Below are 10,254 nucleotides of genomic sequence, written 5' to 3'. Positions count from 1 at the left end.
GATGCTGAGGGCAGTTCGTAGGCAAATTATATTCTTTTACGTTTTATTCCATTTGAGATCAGGAATATTACCGCCTGGTGAGCCGACCTCCCCAACCCGTGACGTGTTGACACTTCTCACATCTGCGTGAATGCATTAGTGACACGAAGAGGGTCGAATAGGACCGAAAGAGCCCGAGAAGGGTACAGAATCGATGGCGCTTGCGGAGTGAGGTATGAGGGTTGTGTCGTCGAGAAGAAAAGCAGTATTCTCGCAGTAGTCTGTGGACCAGCTCCCACACGTGCTTGATAAGCCTGACATCTCGTGGTCACGTTGCTAACCAAAAGGTAAGTCTCTGACCGGACGTATTTAATTGCATAGCTCCTGGCGTTAGTTCAGCAATCGCTTGTTGAATTATTGATCGTCGTGTGTTGAATGTAGTGTGCTCCGCCCCTCCAGTGTGACGCCTATGCGTCGTGTCGCCTGGGGGGTCGTTGTGCTTAGAGCAAGTCTCCGACATATCCAAGTGTCGGTTCCAAAATACTCATCTCTGCTGAGGCTATTATTATATCAAACAGTGAAAGATGGCGCACTGGGGAGCACGTGCTTGCATCGAGCAGCAGCTGATTGAGCACCAGGAGTGTCAAGGTCAAGTGCTCTAAGTGTTCAGAAAGATAAAACTTTGTCGCTCTGCACACATGAGAGCCCTACGTAGACTTATGACACACAGATGGAGTGTTATCAACTCTTTCAACAGCTGTTTACATGCTTTGCTTTAGATCATTTATCCCTGTTGACAGTGACGATAAATTCTGTCCTTCATACCCCATATCATAAAGAAGGAACTTAAGATGGAGAAGTTGGGAGGTCCTGATGGCCATTGAACCAGTATTTACAATTCAGCTATCAACTCTTTCAACAGCTGTTTACATGCTTTGCTTTAGATCATTTATCCCCTGTTGACAGTGACGATAAATTCTGTCCTTCGTACCCCATATCATAAAGAAGGAACAAGATGGAGAAGTTGGGAGGTCCTGATGGCCATTGAACCAGTATTTACAATTCAGCGATAAGTTGGCAGCTCTCATTCTGTCTGCAAGAAACACAATGTGCCAGGATTACTCTTTACTCTCATCTCAGCGGAGAAGAAAGGTCTATACGCGTTTTCGTAGTCGAGAGAGACCACGGATCTCTAAGTCTCGACACGAAATATAAATTACTTCATCGTCGCGGAGGCCAGCGCGTAAGGCTGACAATCTTACCGCCATTTGCGTGTCGATTGTCTAGAGAAAATGTCACAACCCTATGAACCTTCAGGGCCTGTTACAGAGGTATATTTACATATTTATTTTTTTTTTATTTTTTCCTCTTCTACTCAGAGGTGACCGTAGCAGTCGCAATTTTTCAGTTTATGTGGCGATGTAAGGTGATGATTCCCATCACAATGGGAGGTTTACTTCACGTCACTAGCTTCTTATGCGTTAGAAATTCAATACAGATCATCCTTTATGACGACTGGTGGTGGGAGCACAGCCATTCTAACACGTTCCACATAAGAGGAAACTACCGAGTTTCTACACCAGTTTAATTATTTTTGCAGTGCACTGCTATAACATTCTACAATAATAAATAAATGAAATCGTAAAGTTTAACATAGAGCGTTTTTGCACCTACAGATACAGGATTAGGCTTGTTCTTATTTTAGGTTTTAAAAGTAGCATAAGAGAAACCTATTAATTTAACTTACTTTCTCCTGGCAAGTGCCTTAGCATATGCCACCATTCCTAGTTTATTTTCCAGTTATCCTCCCATTCCACGCTAGATAACATATGCAGTTGAGAAGACGTTATATCAATCAAGAATGAATCAAACAGTAAGGGAGTGACCACAGAACCACTAACATGATATGTTTATGTATATGTTATCATTTATTCCCAATAACATGAACATAGTGGGAAATATACAAGTAACCACAATACAGTTTGTATTTTAGACAATGAAATGTACGTGTATGTAGTGGTAGGCGTGCTAGAGACAAAAGGAATTTATTCTAATTACCGTATTCTCGTGTCAGACGACGTGGAGGAAGAAAGCAGGAGGAACTAGCGGCAGGCCTGATCGCATCAGCGTGCCGGGCGGAACATTTTTGCAGGATCGTTTTATTCTTTCATCATGGTCTCATGGAGTAACTAACGCTTAAGCGCAGCGGTGGGCTCTCGAGAGCTACACAGACAACTAAAATCACAAATTTCTCCGCAGTTATTTTCTTTTGTGATGGTACTACTACGCTAGGAAATACGAGTTCAAAGATATACGTTTAAATGGCTCGAAAGGCATTATTTGGGCTAGACAGGCTCCCAAACTTCTACAAAATGGCACGCAGCTACACTAAGATGGCGGAGCATGTCCACCCACCTGCTTTAGTGTGACGATTATAATAGCGAGGTGCCTCTTAAATATAGTTTTTATTTGACACAGAACCAATTAAATAAATCTGTGATTTGAATTAAGCCAATGGTACACTTCGACGACTGCGAGACTTTCGCCCCGACTAAGTTTCACACCCATACAAAGCAAGAGATAAAATTATTCTGCATTTCATTATAACATGCTGTAGCGTAGTTGGTTGAGGCACTAAGCTACAATCCGTAAGGTCGCGGGTTGGATTTACGATGAGGTCACTGGATTTTTCAATTTACCTAATTCTTCCAGCCGCACTATGGCCCTGGGGTCGACTCAGCCTCTAACAGAACTGAGTACCAGGAATCTTCCGGGGGGTAAAGGGCGGTCGGGGCGTAAGGCTGAAAAACTTACCGCAATCTGTGAGCCGATTGTCTAGATAATGTGGGAGCCTCAACGTCTCACAACCCAATGGGCCTCCACGGCCTGTTACAGGGATAGCTTTACCTTTTTTATGTCATTTATAATCTCTGTGTTTATACATAAATGCTTCTCAAGTGATAGGATATTCATATGAAATATTATGATAATGTTCCAGTTTTATCAAACGTTATTAAGGGAGAGAAACACGCGGATATTTTAATAGTATAAGGTTAAATATTTCGTTATAAATTGAGTAAACTAGTCCCAAACAGACAAGTGTCCAAACTAGGAGCGGAATTCGAAAGATGAATCTGGACGTGAATGCTCCGAAACCGTGCGGCTACAGGATTCTGAAGACATTTCCTGAATACACAGGATATTTCAGAATGCACTGTTAAGAAGTGTGGGCTGTGGTTTTATCTGTGAGAATTACTACTACCACCACCATCACCAACACTAGTGCTCGCTTTCCATATACTGTTTCACGACTTTAGGGCATAACGGCAGGAGGTGATTTCCTAAGTCTTTGTGATCAAAAAAGTCCATATAAACATGTGTCCGATTTTGGACGGTTACGGAGTTATGGCCGTTTTAAACTCAGAATAGAAGTTAACGATTACTAACAATAAACGGAACAAAATAATAAACCAGCATAATACATGATACATTTGAAGTATGAATGTAAAGTTAACTTCGTGAAATTACCTTTAATTTGAATTTATTGGTGCTTAAAGCTGATTTTCGAAAATGCCACCGCCGGCCGCAACACAGGCTGCCGCTCGGTTGTGAACCGCGCCGGATATACCAACCCACCCCTCCTTAGGTAGCGCTCAAGTGTCGAGATAAGGAGAACGCTCTGTCTGTAGCTGGCTAAAAATAGCGACCCGCCAGCTGACAGACGCGGTTCACACGAGGGCGTGTACGGGATTGAAAAAACGGTCGTAACTCCGTAACCGTCCAAAATTGGAACACGTTTATATGAACTTTTTTGATCATAAAGACCTAGGAAATCACCTCATGCAGTTATACGCTAAAGTTGTGAAACATCCTGTATATAGTCCTCGTGGCTCTTTGGTCTGCACCTAAAGTAGTTCTTGATATGGGGTGAGACTGAGTCCACGTGGTACATTGGCCACTAATTGGCCTATTGTACTAACCCCGGATGATAGATGATGAGTGTGGGGCAGTCAGTGGAATGAGAATTGGCAGAGGAAACATAAGCACTAGGAGAAAACCTGCCCCAGTGGCACTTTATCCACCGCATATTCCACATGACCTGACCTGGGCTCGAACCCTGGCCACCGCGGTGGGAAGCCGGCGACTAACCGCCTGCGCTACTGCACCTCAAGTAACTGATAACTACTGGTATAAATTTTAATGTAAGGCTACCTTTTGTGGTCTGAATGAATCAGTGGTCGTTCATAGCCATACGATAGCTTGGTCACGTTGTTAGATGTTTCCTGTCCACGTCAGAGAGCGTGATCCTCAGGCACAGGTTGACACCTAGAAACTTCGCTGCTTTTATAACTACCTCGCACTTGTGCAGAAAGCTAATTAGCAAGGACTGTTGCAGAAATACTTAGATATTCAGTATTATTCTTCTCCTTATCTGGCGCTACAGCCCCTTGTGAGCCTTGGCCTCCTTGATAACAGCCTTCCAACTATTCCTGTCACGTGCCTTCTTCCACCAAGCTGTCACTTTTAAAATTTTGAGCGCTTCCAGCCACCTACATTTTGGTCCTGCCTTCTAGCTGGATGAAGCATAGTTCCCTACAGAGCAATTTTTCATCCATCTTCTGACATGCCCTAGCCGGTTCAGTCTATTTATTTTATTGACTGCACTATATATTTGGTTCGGGGCACGCGGTAGCGTAGTTGATTGAGGGGGCTATGCTACAAGCCGGAAGGTCGCGGGTTCAAGTCCCGTTGAGGTCATTGGATTTTCTTTCAGTTGACCTAATCCTTCCAGCCGCACTATGCCCTGGGGTTCACTCAGCCTCTAACAGAAATGAGTACCAGGAATTAATTAAATAATTTTCCTGGGGAGTAAAGCGCAGCCGGCGCGTAAGGCTGACAACCTTACCGCCATCTTTGAGCCGATTGTCTAGATAATGTGGGACCCTCAACGTCTCACAACCCTATGGGCCTTCATGACCTCTTACAGGGTTAGCTTTATTTACTTTTTTACTTTTACTATATTTGTTTCTTTGAACAATTTATATAATTCTTCATTATATTTTGTTCTTCATACTCCATTTACACCGCTTCGGCCATAGATCTTCCTTAGAATTTTTATTTCAAAAGTTTTAGTTTATCTTCATTCAATTTAGTGAGTGTCCAACTCTCACTACCATAAAGTACAACAGATTTTATAAGTGTTTTATATATTTTACATTTAGTATCTTTTCTTAGAAGTTTTGACCTAAGCAAATTCTGCATTTCATAATAACATTTATTTCCCATAATTATTCTGTGATTAATTTCCACGTCAGTATTGTTATCACAGATGACTATGAGCCCAAGATACTGAAATTCACTTACTTTTTTGTTGTTTCTTATAATATGCTTCTCTTTAGTTTTATTGCTGCCACCTTCCATAAATTTAGTTTTCTCTTCATTAATGATTAACCCCATTTTTAGCGCTACTTTCTTCAGCTTTACTTATGCTTCTTTGACTGTTCTTTCATATCTACCAATAATAACAACATCATCAGCATATGCTAATATCTGTAGAGATTTATGGAGCATGGTATCTCTTATATCCCGAATGGTCCCTCTTATAACCTGCTCTAGGGCTAGATTAAACAAAAGCCACGTCAAGGCATTTCCTTGTCTGAGTCCTTTCTTAGTCTCAAGGATTCAGTTATTCCATTAAAACTTTTAACTCTGCATCTGCAGTTTAAGAATAAGCCCCACTAGACGTCTTAGTTTCGTAGGGACATGAAATTCCTCCATAGCCTTGAAGATCCCAGCTCTATCAATGCTATCATATGCAGCTTAAAATCTGCACACATATAGCACGTGTTAACTCCACATTCCTTCATCTTTTCCAGTAATTATGTTACTGAATGCGAATGTTCTGAAGTGGACTTTCCAGGCCTTAACCCACACTGATAATTTCCAGTACTTGTCTCTACAATGGGTTATAGTCTTTGAAATAGTACAACTGAGAATACTTTATACGCCGTGTTCACCAAAGAAATACCACGCTAGTTTTCACACATCATTCGAGCTCCATTTTTTGTAGATAGGACATAAGTTTTGTAACCGTTTATAAACGTGGAAAATTAATTTTTAGAATGTTCTTGAACCCGTGTCAGAGTTTAAAGACGGCATTTGTTAAATGTTCTGCAAAGGTCACCATTCTTCAAACTAAACAAATGGGAGTGCAGAGAGACCAGGGGGAAGAGTGAAGGATTGCGTCTCTGGCACAATTCAGTATGTGGTTACGGGATCGAAGACCTTTAGGCTAAATAAGCGTGACTTTGAAGCCTGCCAATACCGCGTTGCAAGGCGAACCTCAACTTGAGAACATAATGTGTTCTTTGAACTGCGTTTGTATGTTGAATGTTCGTAAGTTCAATTTATTTGTTTCATAATATTTCGTTAAATTTGTTAATATGTTGTTAACGCGGGGTTTTATGTTCGTTAAATGAATTTAACGTCGCAATTTATTAGTCATTGCAATGTTCATAAACACGAATTGTTCATTTCTTAAAAGTTCGTAAGTACAAAAGACACAGCACGCACGTGAGCTACACTACTAATAATAAGAACATAAAACCAAGAGAAATAAACGACATCTCGCACCATCAGGAGGAAAACAACATGACCCAATGTCGGCTCAAGATATTTTAATATAATAACTAATTTTTCACATGGAAGTTTTAATACAATTGTAAATATATTGGGAGTCTACTGTGTGGAGGGGTGAACACAGTATTGCGTGCAGTGGAAGACCCCAGTCAGATTAACCAGTAAATCTACACTTCAAGAAGCGCCATTGTGAGTGCCTAAGACAAACGTCAAAAGTAACCGTGATAACAGGGTTTATATAGAGAGCATTAGTCGTATCTAAGGTGCATATTGTTGGAATATCTTGTGTGACAGTATTTCCTTATCGTAGTGGTGCGCCTCTGAAGATGATTCTTTTGAATCGAAACATGTAACGTGAATGAGGGCTGAAGTGTTGTAAACTCGTATGTCACACTGGACTGAACTTTTCATTATCTACTCTGTTCGTAAGTAGAGTTCGCCCCTACACACATGTACTTCTGATCGCAGGCAGCACGCACCTATTCTCTGTGTAAAACAAAATGGAAAGAATTGGAGATTATTTTACATTTTAAAGATTAATTTTTGTCAGGAAATTCCTTTTATCATATCTGAATACTCACGCTTTCAGTTTAAGTGGAGAAGCGGTGTATGTATGTATGTATTGTATATAGATCTATGTGTGTACGTGTGTATCAATACGATTTGAAAATCTTCAAATTAAAAAGTACACGTAACGTGTACGGATTGAAAATGTTGCTCATGATCTGACAAACCAAAACGCGCCGTGTTGCAATATTTAAGGTGCAATGAGTGTTTGTTCTTCAAAAATTGCTTTCAAATTGTTAGAATAACAATGCTTAGTAGCTTCTTTCCATTCTGAACAGGATGTCAGAGACGTTACGACGTTCTTGATATCTCAAGTGCATTTACTGACGTGTTTATCTTACGAGAAGTATATGGCTATATAGAAATAGTTAGCATAAAGAATCATTCTTTTTAAAATGGAATTATTTTCCTATCCTAGTTGAACGTCAAATGAAATGCATGATGCCGAGTCTTAAAATTTGGGCCCAAAGCAGATACTTAATGTGACAGATGTAATTTGGCGTGTTGTACTTGTGAGACTGGATGTCTTATTTCTAAGTAAACTTAGTTGAACTGATTCATGAATTAGATGATGAGTAGGTAACAATACGAAAGGAGGCAATTGTGGTCTATGTTAATGTACTATTCCAGAAAGCACTGGAAATACTGAGTAAAACAACGAAAGTGTCAGGAATATCCGCAGCTGGGCCGATTAGAACCGAGTATCTTCCGAATATAGCCTTACGGCTATACCAACCTACTTAGTAAGTTTTATAACGACTATAATATTTCTGTGTGTTACGCGGTAGCGTAGTTGGTTGAGACACTACGTTACAAGCCGGAAGGTTGCGGGTTCGATTCCCGATGAGGTCAGTGGATTTTTCAATTTATCTAATCCATCCAGCCGCACTATGGCCCTGTGGTCGACTCAGTCTCTAACAGAAATGAGTACCAAGAAACTTCCTGGGGGTAAAGGGCGGACGGGGCGTAAGGTTGACAACATCACCGCCATCTGTGAGCCGATTGTCTATAAAATGTGGGAGGCTCGACGTCTCACAAACCTATAGGCCTCCAAAGCCTGTCAGAGGGACAGCTTTACCTTTATAATATTTCTCTGGCTACCCTCTTTAGGATCATTTTTTTAATGCTTGACAGTAGTTACGTGTGTGCGTATCCCCTGATTTATGTCAGTACCATGGAATGACTTTGCGTAATTTCGTGAACTGCGCAACCTGACGCCGGAGATGGAAGTACAATGGTGATAATCTCGTGCTCGGAAAGTTCACCAAACTTCCAAGGGCGCTAGTTACAGATTTAAATCTGACGCCATGGAGCCTTTTCTCTTCTTTGAGCTATGCATAATGTGTTAGCTGTACTGAGCATGTTTCTTTCAGATTGTCGCTTTAATGGTAGTCTAGACATTAAAATAAGTTATGTCAATATTATGTCTGACTAGGAGCTTCGCATCGCATACTCACAATCCAATCATGACATCCAATGTACAGTAGAGTATGGTCTTCTGGGTTATAACGCCTTGTAGTTGGGAAAGAGCCCGACGTTTCAGAAGAACATATCGTCTCCATCTTCAGAGTCCAAGAGTAAGCCAAGCAAGAAACCAGCAGAAGCAAGCGGCAAGCTGGGTTCATAGTCACTGTTTCGAGAACCTCAAATGCAGCATCCAAGATACAGGTTTCAAGAAGTTCTGCTAAATATGCATGCTGACGCCATACTATTGTTGGTAGAGCCACCTACCGGCAGAATTAGTACTACCTGCACCTAGCTAATGCGCATGCGCAATGTCATGCAGATGTGTTCAGTACAGTTCCTGTAGAATGTAATCCTAAAGCACCTCATCAAATACTCTGAGTTAATTTCTACAACTGTAGATATTGTAGGTGGCTGTATCTTGTACCGAGACGTATCGCCATCACCGGCAGCAGCGTCATTGACATCTGTATCTCGAAACTCATTTGCATTGCCGGGTTCGTCTAAACTCATAATTAGTAAAACAATGCAGCTTTATGCAGAACCATGTTCTAATGGCATATTTTACAGTAAATATGAAGACTTTAGAATGAATATTTCATGACTCCGTTCCAAGTAACGGCATCTCGATGCCGTATTATTAAGATTTTCTTTTAAAGCAAAACTAGTTACCCGCAATGGATACGTTTGGTGTACGGATTCATACAACGTTAATCAGAGGCAGTGTCTATTATGTAGCTGTACGCGATCACTGTAAGGTCAGTCCCTCTTACTGCCCATCCAGTCTGCAAGGGCATTGACATCTTCATGGCGAGAAGTATATTTCTTTTCACTTTTTTCACTTCTTTAGTGACTGCTTATATCCTGTATTGCATTATTTTCGCCAGACTCTCTATGGTTTGTACAAATATTATGTTTCTGCACCTTATCCATCGCCCTGTCTTTATCTGAAAACACCGTCATATTTATATTTCAAAACACAACGTTTCGGAGATTTGATTCCATCTTCAGGTAAAACCTACTCTTCTTCTTCTTCTTCTTCTTCTATGGCGCAAGAGCCCGATGTCAGGCCTTGGCCTCCCTTATCAAGCCCCATCCATTCCTCTCTGTCCTGCACTGCTCTCTCCCAGTTCCTTACACCCATTCACTACTTTGAATCTCCTTCCACTGCATCAATCCATCTAGTTCTTGGTTACCCAGCATGTCTCCTACCGCCTGTTGTACTATATAACATTTTCTTTGGGATACGCTCCTTATCCATTCTCTGTACATGTCCAGCCCATTGCAATCTTTAAGCTTTATCGTCACTGAGATCTCTGGCTCCTTATATAATTTGTATAACTCTGTATTCTATCTTATTCTCCATATCCCATTCTCTTGTATTGGTCCATAAATTCGTCTTAGGATTTTCCTCTCGAATGAATTGATGACTGATTCCTCTTTCTTGTTTAGCATCCAACATTCACATCCATAATAAAGCACCGGTCTTGTCATTGTTTTATATATTTTTGTTTTAATCGCTCGGTGTATATCCTTTGATCTAAAAACTGATAGTAACGAGAAATATGCATTATTCGCTAGCTTTATTCTTCTTATTATTTCATG

General features: G+C 40.9%; 1 protein-coding gene across 3 annotated transcripts in view; it reads left to right on the top strand.

The window, feature by feature from the left end:
- The first annotated feature begins 216 nt into the window (after positions 1-216).
- LOC111869022 (dihydropyrimidinase) overlaps positions 217-10,254 on the top strand; it is a 146,674-nt gene continuing 136,636 nt past the window's right edge. Inside the window, exon 1 of one of the 3 annotated variants that reach the window (XM_023860214.2) lies at positions 217-326. The gene's annotated coding sequence lies outside the window, so the exon portion shown is untranslated. The remainder of the gene's footprint in view (positions 327-10,254) is intronic. The other 2 variants (XM_023860221.2, XM_023860205.2) reach the window with 2 other exon arrangements.

This window comes from Cryptotermes secundus, unplaced genomic scaffold (assembly GCF_002891405.2).
Source record: "Cryptotermes secundus unplaced genomic scaffold, Csec_1.0 scaffold360, whole genome shotgun sequence".
In the NCBI taxonomy this organism is placed as follows: domain Eukaryota; kingdom Metazoa; phylum Arthropoda; class Insecta; order Blattodea; family Kalotermitidae; genus Cryptotermes; species Cryptotermes secundus.
The sequence above is the reverse complement of the archived record's forward strand: the minus strand, read 5'-3'. Positions and strand labels throughout refer to the sequence as shown.